The sequence below is a fragment of the Galeopterus variegatus genome, unplaced genomic scaffold (assembly GCF_000696425.1).
Source record: "Galeopterus variegatus unplaced genomic scaffold, G_variegatus-3.0.2 Scaffold545, whole genome shotgun sequence".
NCBI lineage: Eukaryota > Metazoa > Chordata > Mammalia > Dermoptera > Cynocephalidae > Galeopterus > Galeopterus variegatus.
Genome location: NW_007726656.1, coordinates 124,963 through 138,075, shown reverse-complemented (window position 1 = coordinate 138,075; position 13,113 = coordinate 124,963).

Sequence of the window (13,113 nt, the reverse complement as noted above, 5' to 3'; positions counted from 1 at the left end):
ATTTGTTTCCATATTTCTTGAGATGGATAATTAACTTTTAGAGTTTCAGCCTCTCTCTTTTCTACTTAGCATTCAGGACTACACATATCCCTGTAAGATAAGGTTTAGCTTCATCCCACAAGTTTTTAATGTTTTTATTATTACTTAGTTAGAAATATATTCTAATTTCCTTTGTGCTTGTTTCTTTGACCTATTAGTTATTGAGAAGTATACTCCCTTATTCCAAACATATGAGGATTTTGTAATTATCTTCAAGTTATTGATTTCTGGTTATATTGCATTGTGGACTGGGAACATACTATGTATTTGTTTCAGTTCTTTGATATTTGTTTAGACTTGCTTTATGGCCCAGAATTTGGTCAATTTTTTCAAATATTTTCTGTGCATTTGAAGAGAATGTGTACTATGCATTGTTGGGAACAGTGTTCTATATGTGTCCATTTGTTAATTATGTTATTCAAAACTTCTATATCCTTATGACATTTTATTTTGGTTTGATTAAATTTTTTATAATAACAATTCCTTCCCGCCCACCTCTTACTCTCCACCCCCCACCATTAGCTTGGAAGTCATATACTCTTTTTCTATTCTTTTAGTAATTACTCTAAAGATGTCAACCTGCATTCTTGATTTAGCTATTGATTTTTTTTATGTTGGCCTCACATCTAGCAATCTTCCTAAACTCTCTCATTAGCTTTAGGAGTTAGCTTAGCTTATAGATTTACTTAGATTTTTCTAGTCTGCAAATGATGGAAATTTGTTTCTTCTGTTTTAATCTCTCTACATTTTGTTTCTTTTTCTCACCTTACTACACTGGCTAGGCCCTGCAATATGGTGTTAAATGAAAGCAGTGAATAGTGGCATTTTTGTTTAGTTCCTTACTTTAAAGGGAATGCTGTCAACGTCACATCATTAATATAATGTACCTGGTAGGTATATTGGTAGATTCTCTTTATTAAGTTAAGGAAGTTTTCTAGTTTTTCTTAATTTTTAAAGTCATGAGTGTATGCTCAATTTTGGTGTATGCTTTTTCCTGCTTTATTGAGATAATTGCAAGGTATGTCTCCTTTAATCTGTGAATATGATAAATTGCATTAATATAAATTTCTGATATAAAATTATGCTTGCATTACTGAGATAAATGTCACTTGGTATTAATATATGTTTTTTCTACATTGTTGAATTCACTTTGAAAATATTTCAGTTAGTTTTTTTAAACATCTAAATTCACAAGTGAAACTGATAAAAAGTCATCTTTTCTTTTACTATATTTGTGCAATTTTGGAATCAGTTATACTAGTGTTATTGAGTGAGTTGAGAATTTTTCTTTTTTTACTGTTATCTGAAAAATTTATAAAAGATAGGAATTATTGCTTTCTTATATTTGTAGTAAAGATCTCATCTTGTCTTTTTGGGCAAAGGTGAGAAAGACTTTACTTGATTCTTCTTGAGTCAATTTTTTAAATTAATATTTTTCATTTAAGTTTTAAAAATGATTGACATGAAGTTATTTTTAGTGTTTTTAAATTTCTGATATATCAGTAATTTTGCCCCCCTTTTTAATCCTAATATTTATGCCTCTCCTTTTTAAAAATCAGCATTAGGCTTTTACAGAGTGGTTACAGCAAAAGAACCCAGAAGCAACAGAGGCAGTATTATTGGCAGTGTTTAACCAATACTGAAATTGTTCACCATCCATCTAGATAGATGAGGAAGTGGAACCAAAGAGAGAAGGGAATGGTCCTGGAACTGGATTCATGATGAGTTGAAAGGGCACGTGTATCCATTTGTTCATGCACTGAGCACCAGATGCTGTCCAGGTGCAGAAGATGTGACAGTGTCCAAAGCATACACACTTGCTGCCCCTGGGGAAACCATAGTCTGTTGTTTACAAGCAAGAAAATATATGTAGAGGTTGCTAACTGATGTATAGACAGTCAAGGAAGTTTTCACCAATAAAATGACATTTGAGCAGAGATGCCATACAGGAATTATAGTAAGTACGGGTGTACAGAAAACGAAGAGTATAAAGGGCACCATGAGCGTGTCAAAGAAATAAATCTCCCATAACTTAGGAAATTCACATTGGGCCTGAGCAATCATGGATTCCTTGTCTATGTGAACACTACCAATCCTTCCTTTCAAGTATGCCTGTGTTAAAATTTCTCTCTGAATTAACACCAAGGCCATTGCCCCACATTTTAGGGAATCCACCTTCTCCTGACTTCCAAAGTAGGAAATTAAATTAGCTCTAGGCTATCAGCACCTCTCATGTTCTCTACCATGGGAATATCCAATGATGTTGAGTGATGTCTTTTGCAAGTTTAACCAGTTAGGGATTCTAAGCTTTGGGGGATATAATTTCATTGGGCCCAAGGACTAGAATTCACTAAAAACTGTCTCTCACACATTCTTTGGCTCTCTTTTATAGATGTCTTTACCAATGTTTATTCTGTCTTTTTCAATTGGAATTTTTTTTTTTTATGTGTTAAAGACTGAAAACAAAAATAAGTTGAGGAGTTCCAGTTGCCAGAACACGGTGGTTAAAAGCATAGCTCTGAAATAAAATACCTGGGTTCAAATCAACTATATCATTTAATAATTGTATGGCACTGAGGAAATTATGCCTTAGTTTTCTGATATGTAAAATGCAAGTGATGACAGTACCAACCTCGGAGTCATGTTGTGGAGATTAAATGAAAGGTGTGAACTACCTGGCAAAAAATGGTAATGGATCAATAATATTGGCCATTATATTATCCCTCAACATCATACGATGAGTTTTTAATACCAGACTTGCCTTTTCTTAGTCTTTTTCTAGTAGGTATGCAATGAGCATCTTTTTATTTAAATAATAGGGTTGAATGTTTAAACTTCTCTAGCTCTTCAACATCTTTTCATGGTTGCTACAAAGGACATTTTTGTTTGAGACCTTCATTGTATGAAATGAGGAGTCAAACTGACAAAAGGCTATTTTGGTCTGAGTATCTTGAATGAGAAATTTTTTTCAATTACATTTCAAGTGCTTTAAATAACTAAGGAATACACACGTACCCGTACAACTCTTGTTGTGTGTAAAATCACCTCAGTACTCTGCTTATAGATTAGGGAGTTTTGAGTATAAATTCTGCATTGTTGAGGAGGGATGATGGACACAGCTTGGAAAAGATTGAAGTTTAAGGATTATTGTAAAAGGTCATATAAGCTAGTATAGGGGAAGCAAAATTTTCCCTTTACCCTTTAAGAGTTTTTCAGCTGGGCTTGACAATTAAACTGACTTAAGATATGTCAACAGAACAGCAAATTTAATACAATTTTAATACAGTTTTTTAATACAAGTTTAATACACTTTTTACGTTGCATTGGGGAGTCCTTATAAAGAAATGAAGCAAGGTGTAGTTAAGAGATGAACGCTTATAAACTGATTTAGACAATGAATAGTAAATTATGGAAATGTGACGAGGCAAGAGATCTTGGCTTAGAGGAGTTAATTAGGTGGAGAAATGGCTAGAAGGATAAGGATTAATCTAATGAGATTTGCTTGTACAGATTTCCCTAAGCCAGCCTCAACTTCCCATCCTTGATGAGAATGATACTTTCCTTCTGGTGTGTAGGGAGGACATCTTTCACATGGGAATTTCATCTCCTGTGTTTAAGAAAAACAAAGAAGGTCAGAGTGATCTTCTTGAGCCCGCTGTTCTTCAAGTGCCTTTAACTCAGAATAGTCAATATGCCAGGGTGTCACATTTTCAACTTCCTCAGTGGTGTTAAGATATCTTGCTATTTGGCTATGTGAAAGTCTCTCAAACTTGCAGAACGTTCCTCTTCTTCATTTTGCCAAGTTATTTACCTCATACAGAGACTTATTGCAAAGATTATATGATATCTGTGAACGATTACCCAAATGTTAGGTATTATCATTATGAAGGCCAAGAACTATTATATTTAGAGACGTAAGATGCTTCTGCCAACTTCAGTATAACAGAAGGTATGAACCTTTAAAAACCCATCGAGCTCCGAGTTTGAGGAGACAAATTTGAGAGCACCTTGCCTCCTATCCCCTTGCCAGTCAACCTCACAATAAAGCCTTTTTTTTTTTTTTTGTCTTTTTCCGTGTCTGGCAACGGATCACAACCCTCAGTGTCGCCCCCGCGCCGGACTGGGACCGGCAACGGGATCGCAACCCTCGGTGTTGCCCCCGCGCCTCGCTCAGCCAGTGAGCGGGAACCGGTCTGTATGTGGGATCCGCACCCTCGGTGGGAGCGCTGCCGCGCTTCCCAAGCGGCGCACTAGCGCAGTGCGCCACCGGGCTGGCCCAGCAGATTCTGTTTTTTTTTTTTTTTGTCTTTTTCCGTGTCTGGCAACGGATCACAACCCTCAGTGTCGCCCCCGCGCCGGACTGGGACCGGCAACGGGATCGCAACCCTCGGTGTTGCCCCCGCGCCTCGCTCAGCCAGTGAGCGGGAACCGGTCTGTATGTGGGATCCGCACCCTCGGTGGGAGCGCTGCCGCGCTTCCCAAGCGGCGCACTAGCGCAGTGCGCCACCGGGCTGGCCCCAATAAAGCCTTTCTTATCTCAAAAAATGGTGCCATGATATTGGCTCTGTGCACATCATACAGCGAGCCCTTGCTCAGTAACAGCACTTGCTATAAAAATAAGTTCAGAAATACTCAAAAAGTGCATTTTGGATTTATTTTCTGTTACCATAAATGTGCTTGTCCAATTATTTCGATTCAGACTGGGTGGGCTATTTCCACGTCTTAAAGCAAGGTTCTCAGTTGTTTTTCTGCCATGATCTTGCTGAGACGTTACCACCTACAGGACACGCCCCAGCAGCTCTGCTTGTCACTTGGCCCCCAGTCTAGAGATGGGAAGCTGTGGGTCATGCACGACACCAAGCACTCTAATTCCGCCACCCTTGTTTCTCTAATTTGAGTGACACAGGGTTTGAAAATGGGTGTTCTAGGAATAGTGTTTTTCAAACTATGGATCATGACCTCTGAGTTGTAAAATCAACTTATTGAGTTGTGACTAGCTAGCATTTTTTAAATAAAATGGAAGAGGGCAGAATAGAAAATATCAAAAGGTAAGTACAGTTTTGTGTGTGCATGTCTGTGTGTCTATGTGTGTGTCTTCTAGGTTTATTAATATGGATTGTAGCTTAAAAGATAAAAAGCTTGAAAGCCATTGATTGATAGCCAGAGAGCCAGGGATGTGTGCTCCAGGCCTGCCTCTAACTGGCTGCAGTGTCTCCATGACAAGTCACTTGGTTTTCTTTTGGTCTCAGTCTTCTTACTGGTAAAAAAAAAATGGAAGGGTAGGAAGAAGGCTAAGGTCTTTCCAGCTCTATAATTCTGTGTCCTTATGAATCTTTGAATGAGAGAAGTCCTTGATGTGGCTTTGCTAATTTAGTTTGGATAGCCTCTGACCAAAGACTCCTGACTTAAGGAAATAATGTGCCCATAGAAACTTTAAGAATGCGTAATACCGGAAAGGAAAGAGTTCAGATGAACCATGGCTGGATTGTCCCCTTTTCTGTAGGAGAGCCTTTCTTATTTTGGAGGATGATAAACAGATAAAGCCACCAGCACCAAATTTCAAGGAGTAGAAACTCCTTCCCAGGTGAGTTTTCTTTTTCAAAAAGGGAGGTTTTTTTTTTTTTTTAGCAGAGTGGGTTAAGAATGGCACCTGTTATTTGGTTTCATTTTAGACTCATCCTTTGGTGATCAGGCGGCAGCACTCGGGTGCCCTGTGACAGGCCATGATCTCTCCCCGAGGCTGAGAGTCGTCCGGCAGGTGCTGCCCATGCCTTGTGAGTTCTTGGTTCTCCCCAGAACATCCTACTTTCCATATTATATTGGTTATTGTTTACAGAGGTCAGGAGTTGATTACCTTCCAAAAGAAGGAAGGTGCAATACCTAAGGCTCCAGATCCCTGAAGCTATCTTAAATCAGTAGCCTTTGATTTCCCTGTAAAGAGGAACTGAGTCTTTCACAAACCCTGCAATTGAACCCTTGCAGAACATCACAAGGACTGTTTTTGGATGACTCCCCTGTGTGTTTGAAAGAGAAAGAAAAGGGGAAATGAACATTTTTCAAAAACCCTACTATATACTAGACACTACTGCACTTTTACATATATCTCATTTAATACTCATAAAACCTATGCGAAACATATGCTATTACCTGACTTTTTCCTTTTAAAATGTTTTGGAATCATGCAGTGAATCCCTCTATAGTCACCACTCCGCTTCAAAGAATCATTTCAACCAGTAACACCATTCCCTCCATTCATTCATCCATTCTCTCCCCAGTCTGCTCGAACCCCCCAACCCCACTCTCCTCTCTTTCTTTCCCTAAACCTGGATTATTCTGAAGGAAATTCCAGTCATCAGATGATTTCATCCCACAAGTATTTCAGTATGACATGTAACATAAGGACTTTAAAACAACAACAAAGCCTCAATGCCATTTATCGTATCTAAAAATATTATACCTTCATAATACCTCAATAATTTTTTTTTTTCCTTTTTGTCTTTTTTCGTGTCCGGCAACGGGATCGCAACCCTTGGTGCTGCGCCCGCACCTCGCTCAGCCAGTGAGCGGGAACCGGTCTGTATGTGGGATCCGAACCCTCGGCGGGAGCAGTAGCAGTGCGCCACTGGGCCGGCCCCATAATACCTCAATAATAAATAGCACATTTCTAGTCCGTGTTTAAATTTCCATAACTGTCTTAAAGTCTTTTTAAGTTTAGTTTGTCTCAATTGGGATCCAAACAAGGTCCACACATTCCATTTTGTTGCTGTGTCTCTTTAAGTCTCTTTCAGTTGGTAGGTTTTCCACCACTTTATTATTCCTTGTAATTTGTTTATTGCAGAAGCCAGGACATTTACTGTACAGTTTACAACATTCTAGCCTTTGTTGAACAGTTCTAAGGACTCATTTAATATTCTTAATAACTTTATGAGTAGGCACTATTATGATTTCCATTTTACAGACTGGGAAGTTGAAGTTCAGAGAAATTAATTTTTTGAACCAAGAACTCATATTCAGACCTGTCAGACTCTGAAGCACACCCACTATTTCCCATGCTCTGCACAGCTTCTCATCTTTATTGCCTTTACTATACTGTCCATCAGACTGAAGTGAGAACTTTGGTTGATAGTAGCTGAATGGGTACCCTTGGCCTTGTTAGCAGAACACTGTAACTTTCAGCCCTAGAACTTTAGTTTGGGCCAAAAGAACTCAGCTCTATCTCCCCACCCAAGCCAAAAAAAACCCCAAACAAGATAGCCATAGAGTCTAAGCTAAAAGTAATACATTGAACTTACTAAAGTCCAGCTATAATCGTGCCATTTACATGTTCAAAATCCATAATGACTCTCCTCTGCCAATGGCAACAAATTAAATGTTTTAACCTGGCACTCAAGAAAAATTGGTCAGACTGTCCATCTCTGGGACTTGAGAAAGAAAAGAAAGTGGAGAGAGGCCTCCAGCCCCATGTCACCCACCTCACTTCCCTGCACAGCGCACCCTCTGTGGAGGTGGGAAAGCAGGGAGGTCTCAGCGGGGGTGCTGGGGCCTCACCACTCAATGCCAGACAGGCAGCAAGGGGATGATGCTTCTGCTCCCTAAAACAAAACTCCTCTAACAGCCAGAGTGTGCCAAGTGCCGGATGTCATGGTGCCAGAGCACTGCTGTCCACCCAGATAGCCTAGTATTTTCAGCTTTCTGAGGAGGCACACAAAATGAGATCTAGATATATTTTCGTCAGCATTTTGTCCAATTTTTCAGAAATATAAGAGACCTTGAAAATATAAAAAACTCTATAGTCCAAAAAATGACAATTGTTTATTAAAATTTTAAATGCTCTTTGTCAAATTATTTACATATGTTTATTTCCCCCACACGTATCACCACTCCCTCTTGGTGGGGGTGAGGAATTTTAATGGATTACCACAAACATTACGTAGGTTTCTGGCTTTTGAAAACAAACTTCAACCCAGTAGCATTGTTTCTGTGGGAAGTTTTGGTCTAGATTTCCAAACAAGCACTATGCAGACCCTTGAAACCCAGCCTGTTCTAGCAGGAGACTGCCTGGGTATACAAATGAGCAACTGTCTGTGAAATAAAAAACCTTGTAGACTGCAAAATCCTCTCCATTATGACCGCTTCATGGGATGTGTGTGAATTAGGAGGGTCGTAGTGGAGCCTAGTGGCTGATCTCACTCAGAACCCCAGCGTTGTCAGGCCTCCCAGCAGTAGAGGTGCCAGCCTTGTCCAGCAGCTGGTAGAAGGTGGGGGACAGTGGTGCCTTGCTCCCCTTCCTTTCCACACGTGCTGGGGCCCAGCAGAAAGAGCTGGACTGCTTTATTCTGCAGTGTGAGAGGCAGCAGTCTGCTGCTGGAGCAGTTTCTTCCCCTAAGACATTTACACCCAACTATAAAACCAACTCGTGGTGTGATAGTCTGTGTTATACTCTTATACTCTGCCTCAGTTTCTTTGTTAACAACAGGAATAACAGTGTCTATACAAACTTCTGTGAGTATTAAACTATTCTACACCGGCAAACAAACTTTAAGTCTAATGAGGTTTAATTGCACTTCTGTAATATGAACCAACTATAAGAAAAGTAGTTTCTGAAAATTCTGAGCATAAAAATGTTTTAATAAGTTCTAGAATTTCATATGTTGTGTCAGTCTGATATTACATCCTAAGACTGTGACTTCTAGCTTAATAATGTTTTGAATTTTACTTCAACACTGTGGAGACAGTGTTTAGTTAAAACTCTAAGGTGCAGATCTGGAGAGCAGGAGAACTAATCTGAATTTGTAATACTGCAGGTAAAATATAGCAGAGAGTTTCATGGGCTTGATTTCCTAGTCTCGGGCTAACATAAAATAAAGGATTTTAAAAGCCCAATCTTACCCATGAAGACTTGCAGCCAGGAGACTGGGTAGTGACTGTAGCTGCTGAGTATTGTTTGCAGAGCAGACATAAGGAGGCCTGTATGGCAAGTTAAAATTTTATAACTCTGTAAATTGTAGAAAACTGATCAAAATGCAAATAATTTTTGTCCATAGAAATGCAAATTTCCTATCTGCCTGTAAATATGTGGTCCTTTGACCCAGCTGTAACATTGTACTGGTTCCTTATTAATTTGTGAGTCAAATCCAAATTTTGACATGTGTTTAAAAAATGCAAGGTACAGAGCTCAAGATGGCGATGCGTCTGGAGTGGGCGTGCCAGAAGGCAGCGCGAGCCTGAGAAGTGTGCGCTGTGCTGCCAGAGTACTATTTGCATTTCCAAGAGCAACAAAAAATGAATAAATCATTGATCAACTAATCTACAATGACAAAAAAGCAACTACAGATTCGAGGTTTTAGCGCCGACACAAAAGAAGATTCCTGAGAGCGCCCAAGCCGTGCTGCAGGACCAAGTGAGCAGCCCGAGGCAACAAAGGCCAAGAAAGTCGCAGAAAAGGAGAGTAAGGTGTAGAGGAAGACCGGCCCAGCTCTGTGAGCTCAGTGAGTGACCCCCAGCCCAGCCCTGCTTGCGGGGCAGACGCCCGCCCGGCTCCCGCCTACCACACCAGGCTAGGCACCGGCACTAGCGCTGCCTCCATTTTCTCGGGTGGGGGCGGAGCCGGCCAGCTCAGATCAGCCAGGCCTGTCCTCTTTGCTTGGCGCAGCTCCTCACTGAGCCGAGCTACTTGCATGCCTCGGCGCGGGGCCTCCCGGGGCCTGCGGACCGGCCTACAATCCCACTCCCCCTGTGGATCTCTGGTGGGGCTGGTGGTGGGGGAAGCCCCTGGCCAGCGCTGGGAGGGCAGGGAGGAGGAGCCCGCCCAGATTGTCACTCCACCACACCCTGGGCTTCGGCCCCAGGTAAACTTCCTGTTTCCGGGATGCAGATACCATCCCTGTGGCCATCAGTTCGGAAGAACCCCAAACTGATTTCTGGTTGGGAGAGGTGAGGCCGGAGCGCTCTCGAGCTCGTTTGAACCTGTCGGAGAGCTGACTGCCGGCGGGTGCCCAGGTCGGCCCATGCTGGGGGGACACAAGGAGGAACTGTGTGCTGTGGGATCCTCCCCCAAGGAGCTCACACCCTGGTGTCGGAGATAACTCAACTACACAGATAGCCGCAGTACCGGGCGGAAAGTGAGAGGCCCAGAGGAGGCCTTATCCAGGGCCACAAAAGCACTCAGCATCCCTACCAGAAACCTGAAAGTCTTCCTGGGCAGGGCGGGGCAGAACACAGGCTTGAAGTCCCGGCTGATAGACGAGGACCGCAGAAGACATGCCCCAGCCCTGTACTGAGCGCACAGAGTGGGGAGGGGTCTGGCAAAGGAGATGGAGATTCGGCAAAAAAATACGCACCCTGCAGGCCTCCCCTGAAAGGTTCAACAGCCCCACCTAGTGCTCACAGAGTGGGGAAACGCCCAGATAATGAGGTGGAAACTCAGCAGAACGCACATACCCTGTGGGGCCAGCAGGGCGGGATCCAGCAGCCTAGTAGGGTCCAAGCTGACCAGAAAGGAGGCTTCCCGGAGAGGCCCAAGACCTGAGTGAAACTCCCTGCGAAAATGAATAAACATCCAAAAAAAGATACCAGAAATGCAAAAAACCAAGAAAGTACACCAACAAAAGTTAATAAATCTCAAACTCTAGATCCTATAGAACAAGAAGCCCTTGAAATGAATGACAAGGAATTTCGAGTGATAATCCTAAAGAAACTGAATGAGATACAAGAAAACTCAGCTAGACAGCGTGATGAAACCAGGAAAAGTATATACAAACTATTCCAAAAGATTGAAACAGACGCAAAGCTTCCAAACTCATTCTATGAAGCAAACATCATCCTGATACCAAAACCAGATAAAGATATAACCAAGAAAGAAAACTACAGGCTGATATCCTTGATGAATATAGATGCAAAAATCCTCAATAAAATATTAGCAAACAGAATACAACAGCACATATGTAAGATCATTCACCATGATCAAGTGGGATTCATCCCAGGGAAGCAAGGTTGGTTCAACATATGCAAATCAATAAATGTGATCCACCATATTAATAAAATCAAACACAAGGACCATATGATCATCTCTATTGATGCCGAAAAAGCATTTGATAAAATCCAACACTCATTCATGATAAAGACCCTTTATAAATTAGGTATAGATGGAAAGTATCTCAACATAATCAAAGCCATATATAATAAACCCACTGCCAATATCATCCTGAATGGGGAAAAACTGAAAGCTTTTCCTTTAAGAACAGGAACCAGACAAGGATGCCCACTCTCACCACTCCTATTCAACATAGTTTTGGAAGTATTAGCCAGAGCAATCAGAAACGAGAAGGAAATAAAGGGCATCCTGATTGGAAAGGATGAAGTCAAACTGTCCCTGTTTGCAGATGACATGATCTTATATATTGAACAGCCCAAATCATCTATTAAAAAACTCTTAGAGGTGATAAAAGAGTTCAGCACAGTAGCAGGATACAAAATCAACACACAAAAATCAGTAGCATTTCTTTTCACCAATAGTGAACAAGCAGAAAGAGAAATCAAGAAAGCCTGCCCATTCACAATAGCCACCAAAAAAATAAAATACTTAGGAATTGAACTAACTAAGGATGTGAAAAATCTCTTTAATGAGAACTATAAACCACTCCTGAGAGAAATTAGAGAGGATACAAGAAGATGGAAAGACATCCCATGCTCCTGGATTGGAAGAATCAATATAGTGAAAATGACTATACTACCCAAAGTAATATACAAATTTAATGCAATCCCCATCAAAATTCCTATTGATAAAAGGACTGATGCATCAAGAAGACATAACAATCATAAATATGTATTCACCCAATGTTGGAGCACCCAGATTCATAAAACAAACTGTATTAGACCTAAAGAAGGAAATAGACACTAATACCGTAATAGCAGGGGACCTGAACACCCCACTGTCAATATTAGACAGATCATCTAGGCAAAGATTCAGCAGAGAAACACAAGATCTTAAAAATACTTTAGACCAATTGGACTTGACAGATATCTACAGAACATTCCATCCAACAACCTCAGAATATTCATTCTTCTCATCAGCACATGGATCATTCTCCAGGATAGATCACATATTAGGACACAAATCAAGTCTCAACAAATTCGAAAAAATTGGAATTATCTCATGTATTTTCTCAGACCACAGCACAATGGAATACTACTCAGCTATAAAAATGAATGAAATACTGCCATTTGCAACAACATGGATGGACCTTGAAAGAATAATAAGGATGCCCACTCTCACCACTCCTATTCAACATAGTGTTGGAAGTACTAGCCAGAGCAATCAGAGAAGAGAAGGAAATAAAGGGCATCCAGATTAGAAAAGATGAAGTCAAACTGTCCCTGTTTGCAGATGACATGATCGTATATATCGAACGGCCTAAAGCATCTACAAAAAAACTCTTGGAGGTGATAAATGAGTTCAGCACAGTAGCAGGATACAAAATCAACACACAAAAATCAGTAGCATTTCTATTCACCAATAGTGAACATGCAGAAAGAGAAATCAAGAAAGCCTGCCCGTTTACAATAGCCACCAAAAAAATTAAATACCTAGGAATCGAGCTAACCAAGGATGTGAAAAATCTCTATAATGAGAACTGCAAACCACTGCTGAGAGAAATTAGAGAGGAAATAAGAAGATGGAAAGACATCCCATGCTCCTGGATTGGAAGAATCAATATAGTGAAAATGACTATACTACCCAAAGTAATATACAAATTCAATGCAATCCCCATCAAAATTCCAATGACATTTCTCTCAGAAAATTTTTCTCAGAAATGGAAAGAACTCTCCAGACATTCATATGGAATAACAAAAGACCATGCCTAGCCAAAGCAATGCTGAGCAAAAAAAATAAAGATGGGGGCATTACTCTACCTGACTTTAAACTATACTACAAAGCTATAATAACCAAAACAGCATGGTACTGGTATAAAAACAGACACACTGATCAATGGAATAGAATAGAGAATCCAGAAATCAACCCACACACTTACTACCATCTGATCTTTGACAAAGGCACCAAGCCTATTCACTGGG